Here is a 22,470-nt window from a genome sequence, read left to right as displayed (position 1 = left end):
AATAAAAGAAAAAAAGAGGTATAATGTTTTGCAGCCAAATAAAAACTCAACAGCTATTTGATGAACATAATTAAAAAAAATTATCTTTTTATTTAAACAAGAAAACACACGACAAACAATCAGCGAGTCAATACACAGTCAATATCGAGTTACATGTTACAAAGGCAACACCAAGCCGAGGAATTCTCATCAGCAGGATTATTCATTTCCAGGATATCCATGATCACAATCCCATTCTCCCCACACCTCAGTCAATTATCATCTGGTTTATTTGCCTTGATGGTGGTATTGGTGTACATATCATGCCTCTGTATTCATTCCTTTCCCCCATACTTTAGTCCAATTATCTGGGCAGCCCCTACTTTCATATACAGTTTTTTCAGCTATCATGCACCAATCCATATCCCTTTCCATTCAGTCAACTCCTGGGTCACTTGGGCAACCCATAATCTTGTGATGTAACACTTAGCCACCATACATCCCAATGTTACCCAAATGCGTTCCTTGCTGGTAAGATCTGTTTCACTCCAGATACTCAATAAACACCACTTTGCCGATTTCTGCATCACTGCAATGTGTACCGCTCACATGCAAGATCTCATCTCCTCCCAATATGTCTGTATAGCTGGACAATCCCATATTATATGAAAGAAGGAGCCTTCCTGTCCGACTTGGAAGTCGAGTTTACCCATTTTTAGGTCTCACCTAGCGCTGGAGTGCGCATATGCGCTCCTTGCTCTGCGAGGCTTATTGTAGTTGAGCAGATTTCAGAAGGGGACTTGAAGCCCCACCCATCACTCCCATTGGGCGTCATCATACTTTATGCTAAACGCTAGCCTCCGATTGAAAGTGAGGCTTTTTGGTTACCACCCTGTCTCCTTTTTGACCCCGCGCACCCGGACTGGATCGTTTGCTTGCGGCGTTATCCTATCTCCTTCATTTAGTCGGTAAGCACTTTTTAGGTCTCGCGCCTAACGTTGCAGTGCACAGCATTGCTTGCGCAGCGCGAGACCTCTTGTAAGGGGGTTTAGAAAGCTGACCACACGCTCATGCGTGTGGTTTGGCTCTCACTGGCTGCCATTGGGTTTCGCGTGTGTTTTTTTTTTTTTAAAAGGCATGCAATTGAGCAAAGGCGGGCGCATGTCCCGCCTTTGCTCCGCCCATTCCCGCCGGTGTCTAGGCCTCGCAGCCGCGCCCGTTTGCCCCCGCTCCTCTGCGCGCGCACCACGGGGGCGCGTGTTTTTATTTGATAGTTAAAAATGTGTGCATTAGGTATAGTCCGTGTATTACTATTTTGAAAACACTTTTTTTTAATGTTCAGCCTAAATCTTTCCGTGCGTTTTGTGGCAGCCTATCTATTTCGAACTGGTTCGTTTAACTTGTGTTTCTTTTCTATTTAAAGTGTGCGTTATTTTCTATGCAGTCACTTAAAGATTAAAGACCAACAAAATAGTTATTGAATTTTTCGTTCTTTTTAGTCACACCTTTTGCCCCGCCCCCTTTACAGCACTCATATTTTTTTAAGGCATTTCGACTCTTGACTGCAATGCTAACGCTGATTATACATACTAACGCCTCAGTCATTCCTCCTCAAACCACTTTTTTTTTTAGCACTGCGCAGGCGATACCCTATCCCATCTTTCTTCAGGGGAGCAGTCCCAGTTCCAACATGGCCTGTGCTCTTCCAGTCTTCCCTTCGGACTGCAGTTAAACGCTTTCCCTTCATGTTTTCACTCTCACTGCTGCCTGCAGACTTACGGTGCCCTCCCATCTGGTGTTCCCACACTGCCCCTCCACGGCCTTTGCCCTAACACAGGCTGTGCAGAACGCAGCGTGTTCACGTGCGCCGCCCTGTACAGCCATGCTCTGCTCTATAGGGAGATTTTAACTGAACCAGCTCGGTGGTCAGTGGGCCTCACTTGGAGGGTCCGTATTCACGGAGAAGGCAACATCATGTCCCCGTCTGTGTCCTGTACTTCTCCCTTAAAATAAATATTCAGTGTTTACGGGGATACATCTTCCCCAACCCTGCGTGTCGGCGCAGCATAAATGCACAGTTGGCGCATCTCACCTGGAGGGGTAACGCAGCTCCGGTGCAGTGTGGGTGCAGCTCAGGTGCAGTGTGGGTGCAGCTCAGGTGCAGTGTGGGTGCAGCTCAGGTGCAGTGTGGGTGCAGCTCAGGTGCAGTGTGGGTGCAGCTGACCTGGAGCTCTAGTGCAGCTCACGTGCGGCGCTATGGCAGATCACGTGTAGCGTTGGTAGAGGCTTGTGAAGCGAACTAAGCTTGCCTCACGTTAATTAGGAGTCCCCATTGCCCCGGGTGTGAGGCTTTACTCCAGGATGCAAGGATGGAGGGACTGTGGGGGCATGCAATGACTCTGGAGGTAAGTCGGCTCTGGACTGAATGCAGCACGCGGTTTCGTGGTTGGGACGTTCATTTAAACCGTGCTCAGCCAAGGGGTGCCCTCGCAGAATCTCTAGTGAAACCAGGAATTATTCTCGACATGAGTGAGCTGAATCCCCACGATGCTGGGATGGTCTGACCCGGCTCTGATGACAGCTGTCATCGGGATGGGGCGATCTGTCACTCAAAAGGGAAGACGCCTGTACGGAGGCACAGCGAGAATGAGGAAGCAGCGCTCGTGCTGTCTGTGGGACAAGGCTGATATGGTGTGTGCCAGAGAGAGGTGAAGACAGTAGCGGTGGAACCGATGGCGGACCAGGTGGGCATGGCATCTGACTGCTGCTGGTACACTGGACTCACTTCGGCAGGTAGGATGTGTGTGCTCTTGGGCAGAATTTTCCAATCTGTGATTGGAGGCAACTTCAGAGACCCCCCCCCAGTCTTTTCAGTCGTGTGATCAACTGTTGTAAGGTGGGTGTACTGGTCAGGTGGTATTGGAGGAGACTGCCTTCCCTTTACAGAATTGGTCCCTGATGCGGCAGAGCATGGAGAAACCAGATTCCCCCCTCCCCGGCTGGGATTCATCAGTACAGGGTGGAGGCATTTCTGCAAAATGGAAATATATCGCAAGACACACCAGGGCCCATAGGCGATTGGCACCTACTGTATACAAAATTCAAAATTAAAGTGCCCTGTTGGACACATGTCAGGCCAGACCTCTCCAGACCCATTTAAAGTGGTTGTCCGGGTCCACATGAGAAGGATGACCGCTCTAGCAGACTACACTCTGTTCATTGATCCTCATGTGCTTGGGTACGTCTGTCTAGGCCAGCGGGTCTTCAAACTGAGGGGCGGCCCTCCCTAGCGTGGCCTGAAGTGATCCCAAGGGGGGCACCAGGCTCTAGCTGAAAGAAGCATTATGCTGATAACTGTGCTTTGTTTTTACGTGCAGTAAGCCGCTCTGTAATGGATCATCACTAACATCTTTTGTCATTTGTATCCTGGCTAGAAGAAGGTGTCAAAAAGGAAGGGACTCCAAATATTCTTTGAAACCCCCACATCATTTCTAATAATGCCCTTGTCGATACTTTTTTTTTTTATAAACAAATTTTTTATTTTCGGCATCAAGGACAATATCAAGGATGATACACAACAGTGCATTGAACATGGCATCAGTAACATCAATCAGGGAAGCATTGACAAGCAGATGTAAAGACCCCCCCTTCCACCCCCATCCCCCGCCCCCCGCACCCCCACTCCTCAAATTATGCCCCCCAGCCATTTCCCCCATATCTTGCGGAATTTTTTGGGGCAGCCCCGGGCAGCGTATAACGACCGCTCCTGGGCCGCGCACCAATCCACCCCACTACTCCAAGTAGCCCTTCTAGGTGGGTCTGGCTGTGACCACACGGCCGCTATATCCCTCTTAGCTACCATTAGGGCAGTAGTGATAAAATACTTGTCGTTACGGGACCCATCCAGCCCGTCCGTGATGCCCAGCAGAGCCATTTTAGGCTCATGGGGGAACTCCCATCCCAGGACCTCCGCTAGGTCGGTCTCAATCGCTGCCCAGTAGTCCTCCAGGCGGGAGCAAGACCACACCATATGGAAGAAATCCGCCGGAGCCACCCCATAGCGAGCACAGGAGGCGTCCACGCGGAGGCCCGCCCGGTAGAGGCTGTCCGGGGTCAGGTAAGCGGCATGGAGGTAATAGAGCTGGATGAGCCGCAGCCTAGCGGAGGTGGTAAGCGATCGAGGGGCCATAAGGGCGTCCCTCCAATCCGTGTCATCTAGGGGTCCCACCCAGACCTCCCATCGCTGCCTCAGTCCAGTCCAGTCTACCGGGGTATTGTTAATCAGGGATTTGTAAATGCGGGATATTCCACCCTTCCCCAGGCACCCCAACATCACCTGAGCCTCAGGTGGGCTATGAGAAGGCAATCTGGAGTCGAGAGGGACGTGGGCCCGAACCGCATGGCGTAGCTGAAGGTAGCGATAGAATTGGGAAGACTGCAGCGAGAAGCGGGTCTGAAGCTCCTGGAAGGAACACATGTGGCTCCCCCGCCATATATCGCCCAGAGTGGAGATCCCTAGGAGATCCCATTGCCGAAAACCCGCCAGTCCCACCACCTCCCGAAGCCATGTCCCGTGCCACAGCGGTGTGAGCTGTGTTTTCGTCCCGACCATCGGGTGTGCCTCAGAGCTGCACGCCACGCGAGAAAAGGGGCCCGCACGACGCCAGGGAGCGACAGGGGGACCGATGCTCCATAGAGCATGTTTTGGATAGAGGAGAATCCGAGGCATTGCACCTCAAGGCGATAGGCCCGATCGCCCCATCCACTTGAGAACCAGTCGTGGATCACCAGCAGCTGGGTGGCCAAGTAATATAGATATAGGTTAGTCATGCTCAGGCCGCCGTCGTAGGAGGGGACCCTGCAGCGATCGAAGGCCAGCCGGGGCCTACCGCCGCCCCAGAGGAATTTGACCACCATCTTATCCAGTTCCCGGAACCACGGGCGCGGAAAGGGGCACGGGGTGTTTTGTAGCATGTACAGAAACTTGGGGAGGATCATCATCTTATAAAGGGCGACTCTCCCCAACGGATTCAATGGGAGTGTCTGCCACCGGAGCATATCTGATCTGGTTTTGTTGACTATGGGAGCCACATTGAGGGCCCAGCAGAGTTCGGGAAGGAGGGTGACCCAGATCCCCAGGTATTTAAAGGAGAGTCTCCGGATGGGAATGTCCGATTGCCAGTCGAAACAGTCCCGTGACGGGTGTAGCGGGACTAGAACGGATTTTTTAGGGTTCAGATGAAGACCCGACGCTTGGCCAAACCGACGGAGGATCCGGCGGACCTGGGGCCCCGAGGTCGCTGGATCAGAGAGATAGAGGAGGACGGCGTCCGCATACAGGGCGATCTTATCGGGGGTCATACCTGGCCAGTCCCACCCGCGAAGAGCGGGATCCGAGCGAATCAAGACCGCCAGGGGCTCCATGGCCAGAGCGAAAAGGAGGGGCGAGAGCGGACATCCCTGGCGCGTTCCTCGACCTATGGGAAACAGGCGGGATAGAGCTCCGTTGACTAAAACACGGGCCCGCGGGCTCGCGTATTGGACTGCAACCATGGCACGGAACTGGGGGCCGAAGCCTATAAGCGCCAGGACCTCGCCCAGGTACTCCCACCCCACTGAGTCGAAGGCCTTTTCAAAGTCGACCAGCAGGAGGGCCAGATAGGGGGAAAGGCGGCTGCGGTGCGCTAGAGCGAGGTGCAGGCGCCGCAGGCAGTGTCTGGTCCCCCGTTCCGGCATGAATCCACATTGGTCCGGGTGGACCAGGGAGGCAAGAGATGGGCGCAGCCGCTGCGCGAGGACCGTGGCATAGATTTTGAGCTCGGTGTTGATAAGGGATATCGGTCGGTAGTCCGAGCAGGACTCTGAAGGGGGCTGCGTCTTAGGGAGGACAACTATGGTTGCTGTGTCCGTCTCGGGCCGGAACAAACCCTTCTCCACCGCGTCCGCAAACAGGTCCAGAAGCCTCGGGGCCAGAGTCTCCCGATAGTGAGCGTAGTATTCCTGAGGGAACCCATCAGGTCCCGGGGTTTTCCCGGGCGCCAGGCGGCTGATCGCGGCCTCAATCTCCTGCAGCTCGATAGGTGAATCGAGGGTCTCCGAAACCTCGGGCAGCAGCCGCTTGAGCACCGCTCCATTCGTCCCCAGCAACTCCTCCAGGGAGAGCGTGGACGGCCGGCGTCGGTACAGCCGGGAGTAATAGCCAGCGAACGCCTGGGCCATCGCCACCGAGGCTGTGTGGAGGCCGCCCGCAGAGTCTGCGATGGCTGGAATAATCCTGCCTGCCCGAGGGTAAGTGGCCAGCCGGTGGAGAAGAGTGCCGTTTTTGTCCCCCCAGCCGTATACCCGGGCCACCGAGGAACGCCACAACGTCTTTGCCGCCTCCAGGGAGTGTAAGCGAATTTCTTCCCGCAGGAAGGCCAAGCGACGCGACCGGGTGCTGTCTCCCAACTCCCCCAGGTTGCGCTCCAGTTCCAAGGCTTGAGCTTCGCAATCCGCGAGTTTCTGGGATTGAGCTCGCCGTTGCCGTTGCAGATGCCCCTTAGCGGCCCCCCGAATAGTCGCCTTGCCGGCCTCCCACAGGACAGCAGGGGAGGAGACGGAGCCCGCGTTTTGAGAGTAATAATCGGCTATCTCGCCACCGATCACCCTCCGAAAAGCTTTGTCGTGGAGGAACCAAGCGTTCAAACGCCACATTGGACGGGCAGAGCGGGGGGGGGGGGGCCAAGAGCCAGGAGCACCGGCGAGTGGTCCGAGAGGCCCCTCGGGAGAATGCGCGCATCCTGCACTCCGGCACAGTCGGTAGATGGGACGAAGATGAGGTCGATCCGGGCATGGGAGTGATGTGCCGCCGACGTGTGGGTGTACTGGCGAGCCCGCGGGTGCCAGATCCTCCAAACATCACAGAGGCCCTGAGATTCGGCCCAGGTCGAAAGCTGCTTTGCCCGAGCGACGCGGGCCAGGGATACCGGACCTGTCGAGTCCAGGTGGGGCGCGTAGACCGCATTAAAATCCCCGTCGAGGATGAGAGAACCCGCCGGAAGCTTCGGGAGGAGGTCCCCAGTGTAAGAGAGGGCCGACGACAGGAGGGAAGGAGCCGCGTAGAGGGACATCAGGGTGAGGGGTCGCCCTTCCAGAGTACCACATACCACCACCACCATGCCCAGGGGGTCCAAGTGCACCTGGGTCAGGACGAAGGGAAAGGATTTGCGGAGCAGGATAGCTACCCCTCGGGACCCCCGCGCAAAACCGGAGTGCCACACCCTGTCATAACCATAGCGGGACAGAAAAGGACAGTTATTGCCCAGAAGGTGAGTCTGTTGGAGGAGGAGCACATCAATCTCCGCGCGTTGTGCATATTTGAGGACCGCCATGCGCTTAAAACGGTCCAGAAGACCATTAACGTTCCAGGACAGTACACGCACGGCGGCCCTAGGAACAGGTGGGTCAGCCATAGTCCAGGACAGAAGAGGGGGCCATTGGAGGCGCGGCTGGGCACGCCCCTACAAGGAAGGGACAGCGGGACATCGGGCAGAAGAGCAGGTCAAAGAGTGCAAGATGCCTTGGCACAACAACAAAGAAGGAGTAACCCCCCACCAACAAAACCTTCCCCATGAGGAAGAAACAACCCCAAACCCCCACCCCCCACCCTATACTTCGAAAACAGAAGCATCTGTCGCCCGAACCAAGTGAAAGAACCACCAAGCTAGAAAGCTCGGGCTTGAGCACTAGTGGACCCCTGGTACAACGGAAATCAAGCCTGATTCACCTGCCCTGGCCAAGAGCAACATTAACAGCGGAGCACTCCAGCCCCCGCCCGGGCACCCCACACCCTCCCCCCCCCAAAGAAACACAGAGAGTCAAATGGCAGGACTGCGAGAGAGGTCTGAAGTATCCACCAATTCAGCCGGGTGGGTCGCAGGGCCCGTAAGCCGGGGCGACACGGCCCGTCGCCCGTCCGCCGCGGGACTGGCGGGCGCAGTTGAGGAGGCAGAAGATGCTCTCGACCCCCGGCGCGGCCGTCCCCCAGAGCGCGTGGTGATCACCTCCTCCGCCGTGCGCTCCCGGGGTAACGTGCGGTGCCGCCGGCGGGTCTTCGATGTCCGGGGTCTCCCCCGTCCACCCTGCACACCCGCAGGCGAGCCGCGCCCAGAGCGGTGCAGAGGATGCTCTTCCGTCAGCCAGGACCAGGCCGCTCGTGGCGTGTCGAAGAACAATGTCTTGTGCTGGAAGATGACCCGGAGGCGGGCTGGAAACTGAAGCTGGTACTGGAGGCCCAGAGAACGCATCTTCTGCTTCACTTCAGTGTAGGAGCGGCGCAGTTCTTGAACTTCGCGAGTGTAGTCCGGGAAGATCATAATTTTGTGGTTTTGGTAGTGGAGGGTGTCAGTGCGCCGGGCCTCGCGGAGAATGGCGTCTCTGTCTCTGAAATTCAAGAGCTTGAGGATGAATGGCCGGGGGGGCCTTGTCGATACTTTTACATGTTAGTAAGGCCTGCCTGGCCAGAATAATATGTTTGACAATCATGTATTTGATTGTATTTTTAAAACGCTAACAGAACTTAGCTTCAATGTTAAAATAAGTCTAGACATATTTAAACATTGCCAGTGTAATAGAATAATTGTGTACATTTTTGAGCTGGGGCTCTGATGATTTCTTTCTGTCACGGGGGAGGAGGGTTGTAGGGGGTTCCGGACTAAAATGTTTGAAGTTCACTGCCTGTGAGAAGTTGGCCTGATGTATGATGTCACTAGTTCTAGTCCAAATACCCTTATGGTGATTGGTTGTAAAGTCAACCTTATAGACCAGCTATCCTAGTGGTAGCATGGACAAGAGCAGTCTTAGGCTAAACTCTGAATGGCATGTGAAGTCAGCTGTGATACCATATATAATCCCTTGAATACCAAATGAAAGGACACCACAACAGATATATATATAAAATAAAGTGTATTTATTCTAGTCAAACCCTCAGCACTCTTTATGAGATTAGAGGTAAGTACAACACAGTCTTATTTAAGCATACATTAAGTCACACAGGTAAGTAATACAGTTAGGCCCTAGGGGCCACGCAAACCATATACTAAGTAAGTGGTATAAGAACCACTGTCACGGAAATAGCATAGGCCTAGGCCTAGGGAATCGCTGGGGCTACACTACACTAGCGTTAGTTAGGAAGTGGGAGGCCCACGGGATTCGTGTGCAGAGTGGAAACACTCAGGCGTAATGCGTAAAAGTCAATAGCAATAGTACAGTTTAGAAAACGGTAGATTTAGGACACTTCCGGAGTAGCTAGGAAGTTGAGACTTGAAAACTAGACACTAGGATAGTCACTATCCTGATGAGCACCGGAGTACCCAAGTTACCTAGCCCACAGGCTGCGGGTGCATAGGGGTGAAGATGCGTCGTTTTCGTCGTCGACTCCTATGGATGCCTGAAGAAAGATGCTGACAGGCAGTCAGTGAAGAGTGTCCGGTGGATCCCAAGGCTGGGATCAAGAAGAGAAACCTGCAAGCAGAAGGGACAGAGTCAAGGTCACTAGCCAGTGACCACGTGGAACCAGGAAGGAACCAGGCGATGTCGTGAAGATTGCAGGTGAAGGTGAAGCTTGTCGCTGCAGCCAGGAGGACCAGGAAGCGTCGAGGACGACCAGGACCAGGAGGCGAGCTGTCCCACGGAGGCTCTTGCTGTCGGCGGCGTCGAAGTTGGACTAGGACTCACCAAGCCTTGGTAAGCGGAACCCACGAAGAACGGAGGACTTGCTTCTGGTGCAGACCAGGAAGGTCTGGGGTGCTTCTTCTTTGCAGAGAAGCGGGAGCCAGTCTGGAGGAGCCAAACCAGCGCAGAAGATTTCAGGGTGCGTCGTCACAAAGGCCACTAGCCAGCGGGCAAGCAACCGGACAGACGCGGCAAGCAGGAAAATGCTGAAGGGCCCCACGCAGGACTCGTGGAGTGTGGGGGGCTGATCTTCGGTGCAGATGGTGCTTGGGGTTGGGGCTTCTCAATCCCCGGTGCACAACTTCGAGGGTACCTCAGAAGCTGCGCTTTAAGTTACTAGCCACTTTTTCCAGGTAGCCGGTCCCACGTCGCTCGTCGCCTCCACGGATCTCAGCTCTGCTGTAGATGTGGATCAGGGTCGGAGGAGTCTGGAAGTCAAGGCTCTTGTCGGGCTCTGCAGTCGGTTCCTCGTAGAACGTGGGCAAAGCAAAGGGTAGTCTCTTGATGGTGCCTGTTTGCACAGGGTAGCCACTCCTTGGCTACAAGGGAGATTCTTCAGTCTTCTTCTTTCGTCGAATGTCGAAGGTCCAGAGTTTCTGTTCAGTTTTGCAGGTTCAGGATAATCTAAAGTCCTGAGGCCCAACTCCCACTCTTATACTAATCTGGGGGGCTGGGATACCTGCTAGGTCACGCCTTATGGGTGGGACCTGGGAGGGGTTGGTTACACCCACTTCCCTTTGTCCAGTTTCGCGCCAGAGCTGGGGCTGGAGTGCCCCAGCGCCGGTTTGAACTGGACTATGCAAGGAACACCTTGTGTGCCCCAGGCATGTCTCATTCCTTTCAGCCCACCCTGCCCCAATACACTAAAGGCTGTCTGGGGAGGTGCTAGCACCTCCCCAAGCAGGAAACCTATTGTCCAGGCCTCCCTTGCTGGGATCACTCCCAGCTGCAGGAGGTCAGACTTGTGTCGTGGCAGCAGCATCCATTTTGTGATGCTGAGGCTTTGGTCAGAGGCTAACAGTTGAAGTATGATTTTAACATGTCTTTCCCTCTAGAAGGGGGGGAATAATATTCTCATGTCCAGAAATGGCATGGGGGTATTATTCCACAGTGTTAGACACCTTACACGACATGTTTCGATAAAGCCAAACCATAGTTACCATAACCGTCTAAGATTATAAGGCACTTTAAGAGTATATGGTAGGCTATATCATAGAACAGCTATAAGGACAAGGTTCCGAAAGCTGCAGACAGGCTCAGCTCATGCTAGAGCACCATCTCACATGTTACCAAGCACTCTGCCTCCAGGATTGTCAAGGCCTGCCATAGGAGTGACTGATAGGTACACATGTGTCTATATGTAAGTTAGGTATAGGAATACTACACCTAAGCAAGGGGTGATTACACGACCTTGCCCCAGCTGAGTGATCAGCCAGTTGTGTCAAAATGGAAGGCCAGGCCAGGGGTGGCATAATACATGCTGCAGCCCCTGGTAGGCCTAGGGTACACCTATGCCCTGGGTACCTAGGGTACACTGTACAGGGGCCAATAAGGTGATCCTATCCAAATGGGTTATGCACCTAAAGTACATAGTATTAATTTAGAGAGAGAACAGCAGGGGTGTGGGTCTGATTAGCAGGCCCACAGCCACATCTAAGTCGAAAACCAGTAAAGCAAAAGCAAAAAGTGGGGGTGAACATAGAAAGCAGACCCTACTCTCCTACACAACCCCCCCCCCCCCAAACTTAGGGACATTAAACTAACCTTGACCAGTTGAGTCTTCATGTTCTAAGTGGAAATATCTGGAGAGTCCATCTGCATTGGCATGGTCAGTCCCAGGTCTATGTTCCACTGTGAAGTCCATCTCCTGTAGGGAAATGGACCACCTAAGAAGTTTGGGATTTTCACCCTTCATCTGATTTAGCCACAAGAGGGGCTTATGGTCTGTCTGAATCTTGAAGTGAGTGCCAAACAAGTATGGCCTCAGCTTCTTCAGGGCCCAAACCACAGCAAAGGCCTCCCTCTCAATAGCTGACCAACGTTTCTCTCTAGGGGTCAGCCTTCTACTTATAAAAGCAATGGGCTGGTCTTGACCATCTACATTCAGTTGTGAAAGAACAGCTCCCACACCTAACTCAGAAGCATCTGTCTGGACAATGAACTCTTTGGAGTAGTCTGGACTTTTCAGAATAGGTGCACTGCACATGGCCTGCTTCAGGTCATCAATTGCTTTTTGACAGCTTACTGTCCACTGAACTTTCTTTGGCATCTTCTTGGAGGTCAAGTCATTAAGTGGTGTCACTATGGACCCATAGTTCTTAACAAACTTTCTGTAGTACCCAGTCAGGCCCAAGAAAGCTCTGACCTGAGTCTGGGTAGTTGGAGGAGCCCAGTCCTTTATGGTCTGGATTTGCTCTCCAGTGGTTGAACCTGACCCCCACCAACTAGGTGGCCCAGGTATACAACCTTGCTCTGCCCTATCTGGCACTTAGTGGCCTTGATAGTGAGGCCTGCCTTTTGCAGGGCCTCTAAAACATTCCTCAGGTGGACCAGGTGATCCTCCCAGGGGGAGCTAAAGACAGCAATATCATCAAGATAAGCTGCACAATAATCATCCAACCCAGTAAGGACTTGATTCACCAACCTTTGGAAAGTGGCAGGTGCATTCTTCAAACCAAAGGGCATTACCACAAATTGATAATGTCCTCCTGGGGTCGAGAAAGCAGTTTTGGCCTTTGCACTCTCAGCTAGTCTGATTTGCCAGTAGCCTGCTGTTAGGTCAAATGTGCTCAAAAACTTAGCAGCTGCCAGTCTGTCAATGAGCTCATCTGCCCTAGGTATTGGGTGGGCATCTGTCCTAGTGACAGCATTGAGACCTCTGTAATCCACGCAAAACCTCATCTCTCTCTTACCATCTTGGGTGTGAGGTTTTGGCACAAGAACTACAGGACTAGCCCAAGGGCTCTCTGAAGGTTCAATGACTCCCAGCTCCAACATCTTTTGTACCTCAACTTTTATGCAGTCCCTGACATGGTCAGGTTGCCTGTAGATTTTACTCTTCACAGGCAGACTGTCACCAGTGTCCACCTCATGGGTGCACCAGTTTGTCTGACTTGGGGTCAGAGAGAACATATGTCTGTAGGATTGCAGAACCTGTCTGCAGTCCTGTTGCTGATGGACAGTGAGGCTGTCAGAAAAGACCACACCATCAACTGAGCCATCATCAGGGTTCTGAGTCAACAGGTCTGGGAGAGGGTCACTCTCTTCCTCCTGCCCCTCATCTGTAGCCATGAGTAGCCCCATGTCTGCCCTGTCAACATATGCCTTCAATCTGTTGACATGAAGCACCCTGTGGGGGCTTCTGGGAGTCCCAAGGTCCACCAAGTAGGTGACTTCTCCCTTTTTCTCAACAATAGTGTGGGGTCCAGACCATTTGTCTTGGAGTGCTGCTGGGGCCACTGGCTCCAACACCCACACTTTCTGTCCTGGCTGGTAAACAGTCAGTACAGCCTTTTGGTCATGCCAAGCTTTTTGGAGTTCTTGGCTTGCCTCAAGGTTTTTAGAAGCCTTCTTCATATACTCTGCCATCCTGGAGCGGAGACCAAGTACATAATCCACTATGTCTAGTTTGGGTTATCTGAGAGGTCTCTCCCATCCTTCCTTCACCAAACACAGGGGTCCTCTTACAGGATGCCCAAACAAAAGCTCAAAAGGGCTGTAGCCAACCCCCTTTTGTGGGACCTCTCTGTAAGCAAACAGAAGGCAGGGTAAAAGGATGTTCCATCTTCGCCTAAGCTTGTCTGGTAATCCTTTTATCATTCCCTTTAGGGTCTTGTTGAATCTCTCAACAAGCCCATTGCACTGTGGGTGATAGGGTGTGGTGAACTTGTAGTTAACACCACACTCCTTCCACATTGCAGTCAAGTATCCTGACATGAAGTTGGTACCTCTGTCAGAAATGACCTCCTTTGGAAAGCCCACTCTGGAGAATACTCCAAGCAGGGCCCTTGCCACAACAGGAGCTGTTGTGGTCCTCAGGGGAATTGCTTCTGGGTACCTGGTGGCATGGTCCACTATCACCAGTATGAATCTGTGCCCAGATGCTGTTTGTGGGTCCATTGGTCCTACAATATCTATGCCCACTCTTTCAAAGGGGACCCCCACCACAGGTAGTGGTATGAGGGGGGCCTTTGTGGTGCCACCTGATTTGCCACTGGCTTGGCAGGTGACACAGGAGCGACAAAACTCCTTTGTATCTTCTGACATATGGGGCCAGTGAAAGTGAGGGACAAGCCTGTCCCAAGTCTTGTTCTGGCCTAGATGTCCTGCAAGGGGAATATCATGGGCCAAGGTTAGAAGGAAGCCTCTGAACTTCAGTGGTATGACCAACCTCCTGGATGCACCAGGCTTGGGGTCTCTAGCCTCTGAATACAGTAGCCCTTCATCCCAATACACTCTATGGGTACCTTGAGCATTCCCTGCAGCCTCAGCAGCAGCCAGCTGTCTGAGGGGTTCAAGAGAGGGGCAGTCTAATTGAGCCTGCCTCAGATCTGCCCTTGAAGGTCCCCCTGTCCCAAGAAACTCAACCTGATCAGGTTCAAGTTCTTCTAGGACAGTTCCTTTAGGGCTCTCAGAATCATCCTCCTGGGAGGGCTGATCCACCACCTGAGGCAGGGGGGGAAGGCACAGCCTTAACCCTACTGCTCTTTCTCTTGGGTTGTGACTGGTCCATAGTTTCAGGATCCAGCACTTGTTCAGTGGTGCACTTTTTGGCCTGTGACCTGGTCACAGCAAGGACATGTGCATCTATCCCCAGCATTTCTGCATGGGTCCTATACTCCACTTCAGACCAAACTGAAGTTTCAAGATCATTGCCCAGTAAACACTCTACAGGAAGGTCTGAACTAACAACAACTTTCTTGAGGCCAGTTACCCCTCCCCAGGAGAAGTTAACAATAGCCACACTATGGGAGGTAGTGGCATTGCTAGCGTTGGTCACTAGGTAATTCTCACCTAGTATGATCTGTCCAGGGTCCACAAAAGCAGGTGTCACCATTGTGACACTAGCTCCAGTGTCCCTGTAGGCCTGAGCCATTCTTTGGTTGATAAAAGGTGTCTGTCTGTACTTGCCCAGGTTACTGGGGCCTACAGTAGAGGACAAAGCTAAGTCCCCATCACAGATCAGAACAGCCTGAGTAGGTACTCTGACTAGGCCAGAATCCTCCTCAGTTCCCAGGGTTAACCCTACTACACCCTTTTGCTGGGAACCACCACTTACAGCTGAACTAGGGGGTACAGTTGCCTTAGGGGCAATGGTGGCTGGGGGCTTATCCTTTTTGGTGCACTCACTAAACCAATGTGAGTTGGACTTACAATAGTTGCACCATGGTTTCTTTTGGCCATCTTTCTTTTTATCCTTTTTGGGACCACCCTCCCCCTGAGCCTTTTGGGGGCCTGGTGAAGACTTCTGGTCTTTTTGTTTCTGCTCATTACCCTTCTGGTCTGCCTTTTTCTGATCACCGCCCTGGTTCTGATTTTTCTGCTTAACTCTAGTCCTGACCCATCTATCTGCCTTCTTTCCCAATTCTTGGGGAGAAGATAGATCAGAATCAATCAGGTGTTGATGCAATAGCTGGTTTTGACAGTTGTCAAGTATTTGCTCTCTCATGATCAAATTATACAATCCTGTATAGTCCTTAACCTTACTTCCCATTAGCCAGCCTTCCAGAGCCTTAGTGGCACAATCTATAAAGTCAGTCCAGTCCTGAGTCTGTGTCTTCTGGGTATCCCTGAACAACAACCTGTATTGTTCAGTGGTTAGGCCAAACCCATCAATCAGAGCACTCTTCAGGACAGTGTAATTATCTGCATCCTCATCACTAACTGTGAGGAGCTTGTCTCTGCCTTTCTCAGAGAAGGAGAGCCACAAGATAGCTGCCCACTGACTTTGGGGTACCTGCTGTACTTTGCAAGCTCTCTCCAAAGCAGTTATCCATTTGTGGATGTCATCCCCACACTTGTAGGGAGGGACAATCTTGCTCAGGTTTCTATTATCATAGTGCCTGTCTCTATCCTTAGGGATATTGCTGCCACCAGTGGGTTCTGACCCACTCAACTTTTGTTCTCTAGCCAGAGCAAGCTTCTCTTTGGCAAGGGCAAGTTCTTCCCTCTGAATCCTCAGATTAGCTTCATGCTCCTTTCTCTCAGGGGAAGTCATTCCCCTGTGAGAGGAAGCATTAGAGATGTTAGAGACATGGGAGTGGATGGATTCCCTTGAAGGGGATCTGTCCCTCCTGCTTCTCTGTGTAAGCCTACTTGGGGGTCTGTAAGGGGGGACCCCATTCAAACTCCCATGTAAGCTTAGGTTAGCCTGGCTAAGTCTTCCTACTTGGCCCTGGCTGTCTACCTCTTCATCTGAAGTCTCCTCTGACTCCTCTGTGGTGGGTAGACCCTCCTCTGTACCTAGGGTACCTGCCTGAGATGCCCTAATAATGTCATACTCCTCTAGGAGTTGTCTTAACTGAAGGAGGGTAGGGTTTGCACCCTGTTTTATTCCTCTGGAGGTACACAAGTGTCTCATCTCCTGGAATGTTAAGGTATCATATCTAGAGGGGGTCTTTTGCAGACCTGATCCTCCTGAGGGAGCATCTACTTGATCTCCTCTCAGAGACATGATCTAGTGAAGGTGTGGTGTGTGCACCTACCTACACTAGTTGTATCTACTAAACCTCTCTAGTAGTTGTAGTCAGGGTGTGTTACTCCCTTCAACCTACAACTACAAAGTCCAGTAGGACTTAAGTATTATAATCTATGTTATATGTACCTAGACAATATCTGTGTGATCTTTCAATTTAGTATCTCAAGATTACAATGGTATTACAACAGCAAGCTCAGATCCCACCGCTGCCACCAATGTGAGAAGTTGGCCTAATGTATGATGTCACTAGTTCTAGTGTACACCTTATATCAGTCCAAATACCCTTATAGTGATTGGTTGTAAAGTCAACCTTATAGACCAGCTATCCTAGTGGTAGCATGGACAAGAGCAGTCTTAGGCTAAACTCTGAATGGCATGTGAAGCCAGCTGTGATACCATATATAATCCCTTGAATACCAAATGAAAGGACACAACAACAGATATATATATAAAATAAAGTGTATTTATTCTAGTCAAACCCTCAGCACTCTTTATGAGATTAGAGGTAAGTACAACACAGTCTTATTTAAGCATACATTAAGTCACACAGGTAAGTAATACAGTTAGGCCCTAGGGGCCACGCAAACCATATACTAAGTAAGTGGTATAAGAACCACTGTCACGGAAATAGCATAGGCATAGGCCTAGGGAATCGCTGGGGCTACACTACACTAGCGTTAGTTAGGAAGTGGGAGGCCCACGGGATTCGTGTGCAGAGTGGAAACACTCACGCGTAATGCGTAAAAGTCAATAGCAATAGTACAGTTTAGAAAACGGTAGATTTAGGACACTTCCGGAGTAGCTAGGAAGTTGAGACTTGAAAACTAGACACTAGGATAGTCACTATCCTGATGAGCACCGGAGTACCCAAGTTACCTAGCCCACAGGCTGCGGGTGCATAGGGGTGAAGATGCGTCGTTTTCGTCGTCGACTCCTATGGATGCCTGAAGAAAGATGCTGACAGGCAGTCAGTGAAGAGTGTCCGGTGGATCCCAAGGCTGGGATCAAGAAGAGAGGAAACCTGCAAGCAGAAGGGACAGAGTCAAGGTCACTAGCCAGTGACCACGTGGAACCAGGAAGGAACCAGGCGATGTCGTGAAGATTGCAGGTGAAGGTGAAGCTTGTCGCTGCAGCCAGGAGGACCAGGAAGCGTCGAGGACGACCAGGACCAGGAGGCGAGCTGTCCCACGGAGGCTCTTGCTGTCGGCGGCGTCGAAGTTGGACTAGGACTCACCAAGCCTTGGCAAGCGGAACCCACGAAGAACGGAGGACTTGCTTCTGGTGCAGACCAGGAAGGTCTGGGGTGCTTCTTCTTTGCAGAGAAGCGGGAGCCAGTCTGGAGGAGCCAAACCAGCGCAGAAGATTTCAGGGTGCGTCGTCACAAAGGCCACTAGCCAGCGGGCAAGCAACCGGACAGACGCGGCAAGCAGGAAAATGCTGAAGGGCCCCACGCAGGACTCGTGGAGTGTGGGGGGCTGATCTTCGGTGCAGATGGTGCTTGGGGTTGGGGCTTCTCAATCCCCGGTGTACAACTTCGAGGGTACCTCAGAAGCTGCGCTTTAAGTTACTAGCCACTTTTTCCAGGTAGCCGGTCCCACGTCGCTCGTCGCCTCCACGGATCTCAGCTCTGCTGTAGATGTGGATCAGGGTCGGAGGAGTCTGGAAGTCAAGGCTCTGGTCGGGCTCTGCAGTCGGTTCCTCGTAGAACGTGGGCAAAGCAAAGGGTAGTCTCTTGATGGTGCCTGTTTGCACAGGGTAGCCACTCCTTGGCTACAAGGGAGATTCTTCAGTCTTCTTCTTTCGTCGAATGTCGAAGGTCCAGAGTTTCTGTTCAGTTTTGCAGGTTCAGGATAATCTAAAGTCCTGAGGCCCAACTCCCACTCTTATACTAATCTGGGGGGCTGGGATACCTGCTAGGTCACGCCTTATGGGTGGGACCTGGGAGGGGGTGGTTACACCCACTTCCCTTTGTCCAGTTTCGCGCCAGAGCTGGGGCTGGAGTGCCCCAGCGCCGGTTTGAACTGGACTATGCAAGGAACACCTTGTGTGCCCCAGGCATGTCTCATTCCTTTCAGCCCACCCTGCCCCAATACACTAAAGGCTGTCTGGGGAGGTGCTAGCACCTCCCCAAGCAGGAAACCTATTGTCCAGGCCTCCCTGGCTGGGATCACTCCCAGCTGCAGGAGGTCAGACTTGTGTCGTGGCAGCAGCATCCATTTTGTGATGCTGAGGCTTTGGTCAGAGGCTAACAGTTGAAGTATGATTTTAACATGTCTTTCCCTCTAGAAGGGGGGAATAATATTCTCATGTCCAGAAATGGCATGGGGGTATTATTCCAAAGTGTTAGACACCTTACACGACATGTTTTGATAAAGCCAAACCATAGTTACCATAACCGTTTAAGATTATAAGGCACTTTAAGAGTATATGGTAGGCTATATCATAGAACAGCTATAAGGACATGGTTCCGAAAGCTGCAGACAGGCTCAGCTCATGCTAGAGCACCATCTCACATGTTACCAAGCACTCTGCCTCCAGGATTGTCAAGGCCTGCCATAGGAGTGACTGATAGGTACACATGTGTCTATATGTAAGTTAGGTATAGGAATACTACACCTAAGCAAGGGGTGATTACACGACCTTGCCCCAGCTGAGTGATCAGCCAGTTGTGTCAAAATGGAAGGCCAGGCCAGGGGTGGCATAATACATGCTGCAGCCCCTGGTAGGCCTAGGGTACACCTATGCCCTGGGTACCTAGGGTACACTGTACAGGGGCCAATAAGGTGATCCTATCCAAATGGGTTATGCACCTAAAGTACATAGTATTAATTTAGAGAGAGAACAGCAGGGCTGTGGGTCTGATTAGCAGGCCCACAGCCACATCTAAGTCGAAAACCAGTAAAGCAAAAGCAAAAAGTGGGGGTGAACATAGAAAGCAGACCCTACTCTCCTACACTGCCCTAGACATACCCACACCCGTCTTTAAGACTGTGTCTCATCATGCCTTTTAGTTGCACTAACTTTACAGTAATGTATTGTATTGCAACATTTATATAGTACTTACTATCCCTATGTGGGGCTCTGTAGTGTTAGCTTACATGTGTAGCACACTACCCCATATAGAGTGTGTAGTTGGAAGTGTGTTGCCTTTTGTTTTGATTTTATGCTCGGAAGTCTTTCCTAGGTGTGGTTATCGTGTTATAGTACGCAGCCCTTAGCAGTGTCATTAGTGGAGAGGTGTGAGAGATGTGCGCAGTGTACGACTTTCAGCGAGCTGGCAATTGTGAGTAGCTCTGCAAGTCACTTTATGGTGTTTCATATGATCATAGTCCATGTCAGAGGCACAACTAAAGCCAAACTTCACAGAGCCTAAACCGTCACAGCGGGGTTCGTGGACTCCAGTAAGTTTGCAGAGAGTGGAAATTCTGCCCCAAGAGTGGAGATTCCGCCCCAAGTGCAGAGGCTCCAGCCCGAGAGTGGAGATTCTGCCCCGAGAGTGGAGATTCTGCACCAAGTATAGAGATTCGGCCCCGAGTACGTAGACTCCAGCCAGAAAGTAGATATTCTGCCCCGACAGTGGAGATTCTGCCCCGAGTGCGGATACTCCGGCCCGAGAGTGGAGACTCCGCCAGGAGTACGGAGGCCTTTTGTGAATCCGGTCCGCAGTCTCACAACTCATTAGTGAAGCGGTTCAGCACATTGCATCTGAGGCATGTACATTGCGACTGGAGTGTGTGCAGAGTACATACAGATTGATGTTATTTTGTATTTAAATTGCCCTATTGATATTATGAAGGCCTTAAAGGTTCTATGGATGTAACCAATTGGCAACCTTAAAAAAGAGCAATGTTAAAAATAAAGAATTGTGATTCGTGGATGAGCCCCCAAACCATAACGGTACAGATGAACGAAAGAGTAACTTTCAAGAGAGGTTTTTTAAAAAGTTGCAAATATTTTGAAGTGTACTGAACAGCTTTACATCGACCTACAAAATAATTATTCTGCCACAATTCTGTTTTTTACTAAGTTTCACGTGAATCTGACCAGTAGTTGAAAATCCTATGGATGTCCAAAAATGCATTTTCCTTAACAACTTTTGGTTTCCTGACAAATCTGCCCCAAGTTTGGAATAACTTTCAAAAAAGTAAATTACATAAGCTCTTCCAAAGTGAGCAAATGGGATTTCCTCTGGACTCTCCTGCAACGTTGCCGTAATAGTAGGTCTAGTTATGGTTAAATCACAAGAACGTCAGTGTGAAGACATTTTCTGTGGCATGTAGGTGCAAAGTAGACACTCTAAGCATGGAGGTATGAGGGTGCGCACCATGGGGGTGGAAATAGTTTTTTTTTACACCAAACAAAATAGTGATTGAGGCGTGAGGTTCATGAAACTTAAGAACCGGGTTCATAAACCGGTATGTACTTTTTCGTTAACCCTTTTATAGTTAGTGCGCACAAAACCGATGTTTGGAAACTTAATAGAAAAAGGTAAACTATCTTTTAAAAAGCATTTGCAATGCAATAGGTTTCGCATTTACAATAGTTTGAGCTATTGTCCTTGTAAATGACAATGTCTTTTATTTAGGTTTTGGTTTTAAAACCTAAATAAAAGGCATTTTAATTTACGATTCTAATAGCTTAAACTCTCACAAATGCGAGACCTATTGCATTGCAAATGCTTGTTTACGGTATGTTATAGGAGCTGGTCCTAGGACCTGGGCACGCTCTTCACTCTGCTGACGAGCTGCGCCGTGGCACTGCAGGCCCGGGCTGCCGTCAAGCAGGAGCCCGAGTGGAGCGATGGCGACCTCTCCTCGTTCCAGCCCTCGTAGATCGCCGCCTGTGCCCAGACGGCGGTGCTGCTGCCTGGGGGTAGCCCACGCCGCCCACCTACCCGCAGGCCAGCACCTCCTGCTTCAGCAGCCGCTCGCCCAGCTTGTGGGGCACCGGGGGCGGCAAGGAGCGGTACAACAAGAAGAGCCTTGACCGTGGCAGACCCAAGTACCGCCAGCGGCGGGAGCGCAACAACATCGCCGTGCTCAAGAGCCGCAACAAGGCCAAGCAGCGCAACCAAGACATGCAACAGCGGCTGCTGGAGCTCTCCAGCGAGAATGAGCGGCTGCACAAGTGCATTGAGCTGCTCTCCGGGGACCTGGCTGGCCTCCAGCACTTCTTCAAGGAGCTGCCGGCAGCCGCCACGCAGGCCTTTAGCCCGCTGCAGCAGCAGTCCGTCAGGGCGTCCAGCGGTATCGACTGCCAGTGTCTGCTCGCACAGCTGCACCCTGGACTCTTAGGACTATCAGCGGGCGGGCGAGAGGGGCCACCTGGTGAATTTGAATTTTTGTTTTGCCAAGGACATATTTGAAAGGAGTTTTCTTTTTAACTAACATTGAGGTTCCTGCGTACGTTTTGCACCTTGTCGCAACCAGCCTGTTTCCTATGAACACATGTCCATGTCTCCAGGATTCATTTAGGTGACGGTGGTTTGTAGCAGAAAGTCGGCCAAAATGTCCGGGCCCTATTGGATGCAGCCTGTGTCCTCGTGTCTCATCGCCTTGTTGACTTGGAGTGGTTTTACATTAGAATGCACCTCCTGGACCTGTGCACAAATGGAATCCGCACTTTGGGCCCAATTCACACCGACACTGGCACTTAGAGAGCGGGAGGTGGGAAACATTTGCTAAAAAGATTAGCCCATGTTGCTTAACAAAGGGAGAAATGTTTCCGCCAGAAAAAAAGTTCTCACCCATAGCTGGTATGTGTGTTTGCATGCATAGTGTGCAGTGTTACCAGGTCCCCAGCTCTAGAAGTGAAAATAAAGCACTTTAAAGTGAGAACAATCACCCTAAGCTGACGCTCTTTGCTCCACTTTCTCCCTGTTGGGTGTTAACGTTGCCAGATGTATTTACTTTGTTGAAAGGCATTTCTACTTTTCCCCGCATTGTAAATGACAATGCCTTTTATTTATCTGATGATTTGGAAAACAAAATAAAAGGCATTGTCATTTGCAATGCCGGTAGCTTAAACTCTCGCAAATGCAAGACCTAGTATGTCTTAAGAGGGAAGCTACCAACTCCATCAGC

At 51.4% G+C, this 22,470-nt stretch overlaps 1 protein-coding gene and 1 pseudogene across 5 annotated transcripts in view; both read left to right on the top strand.

Moving 5' to 3' along the window:
* The window catches only part of TASOR2 (transcription activation suppressor family member 2), a 1,022,580-nt gene that overhangs the window by 221,032 nt on the left and 779,078 nt on the right, over positions 1-22,470 (top strand). The gene's annotated exons all lie outside the window — the stretch shown is intronic.
* On the top strand, positions 20,690-21,752 carry LOC146855677 (CCAAT/enhancer-binding protein delta-like; annotated as a pseudogene).

The sequence above is a fragment of the Triturus cristatus genome, chromosome 4_1, assembly GCF_964204655.1.
Source record: "Triturus cristatus chromosome 4_1, aTriCri1.1, whole genome shotgun sequence".
In the NCBI taxonomy this organism is placed as follows: Eukaryota; Metazoa; Chordata; class Amphibia; order Caudata; family Salamandridae; genus Triturus; species Triturus cristatus.
Note: the sequence above shows the minus strand (reverse complement) of the source record. Positions and strands in the feature narration are given on the sequence as shown.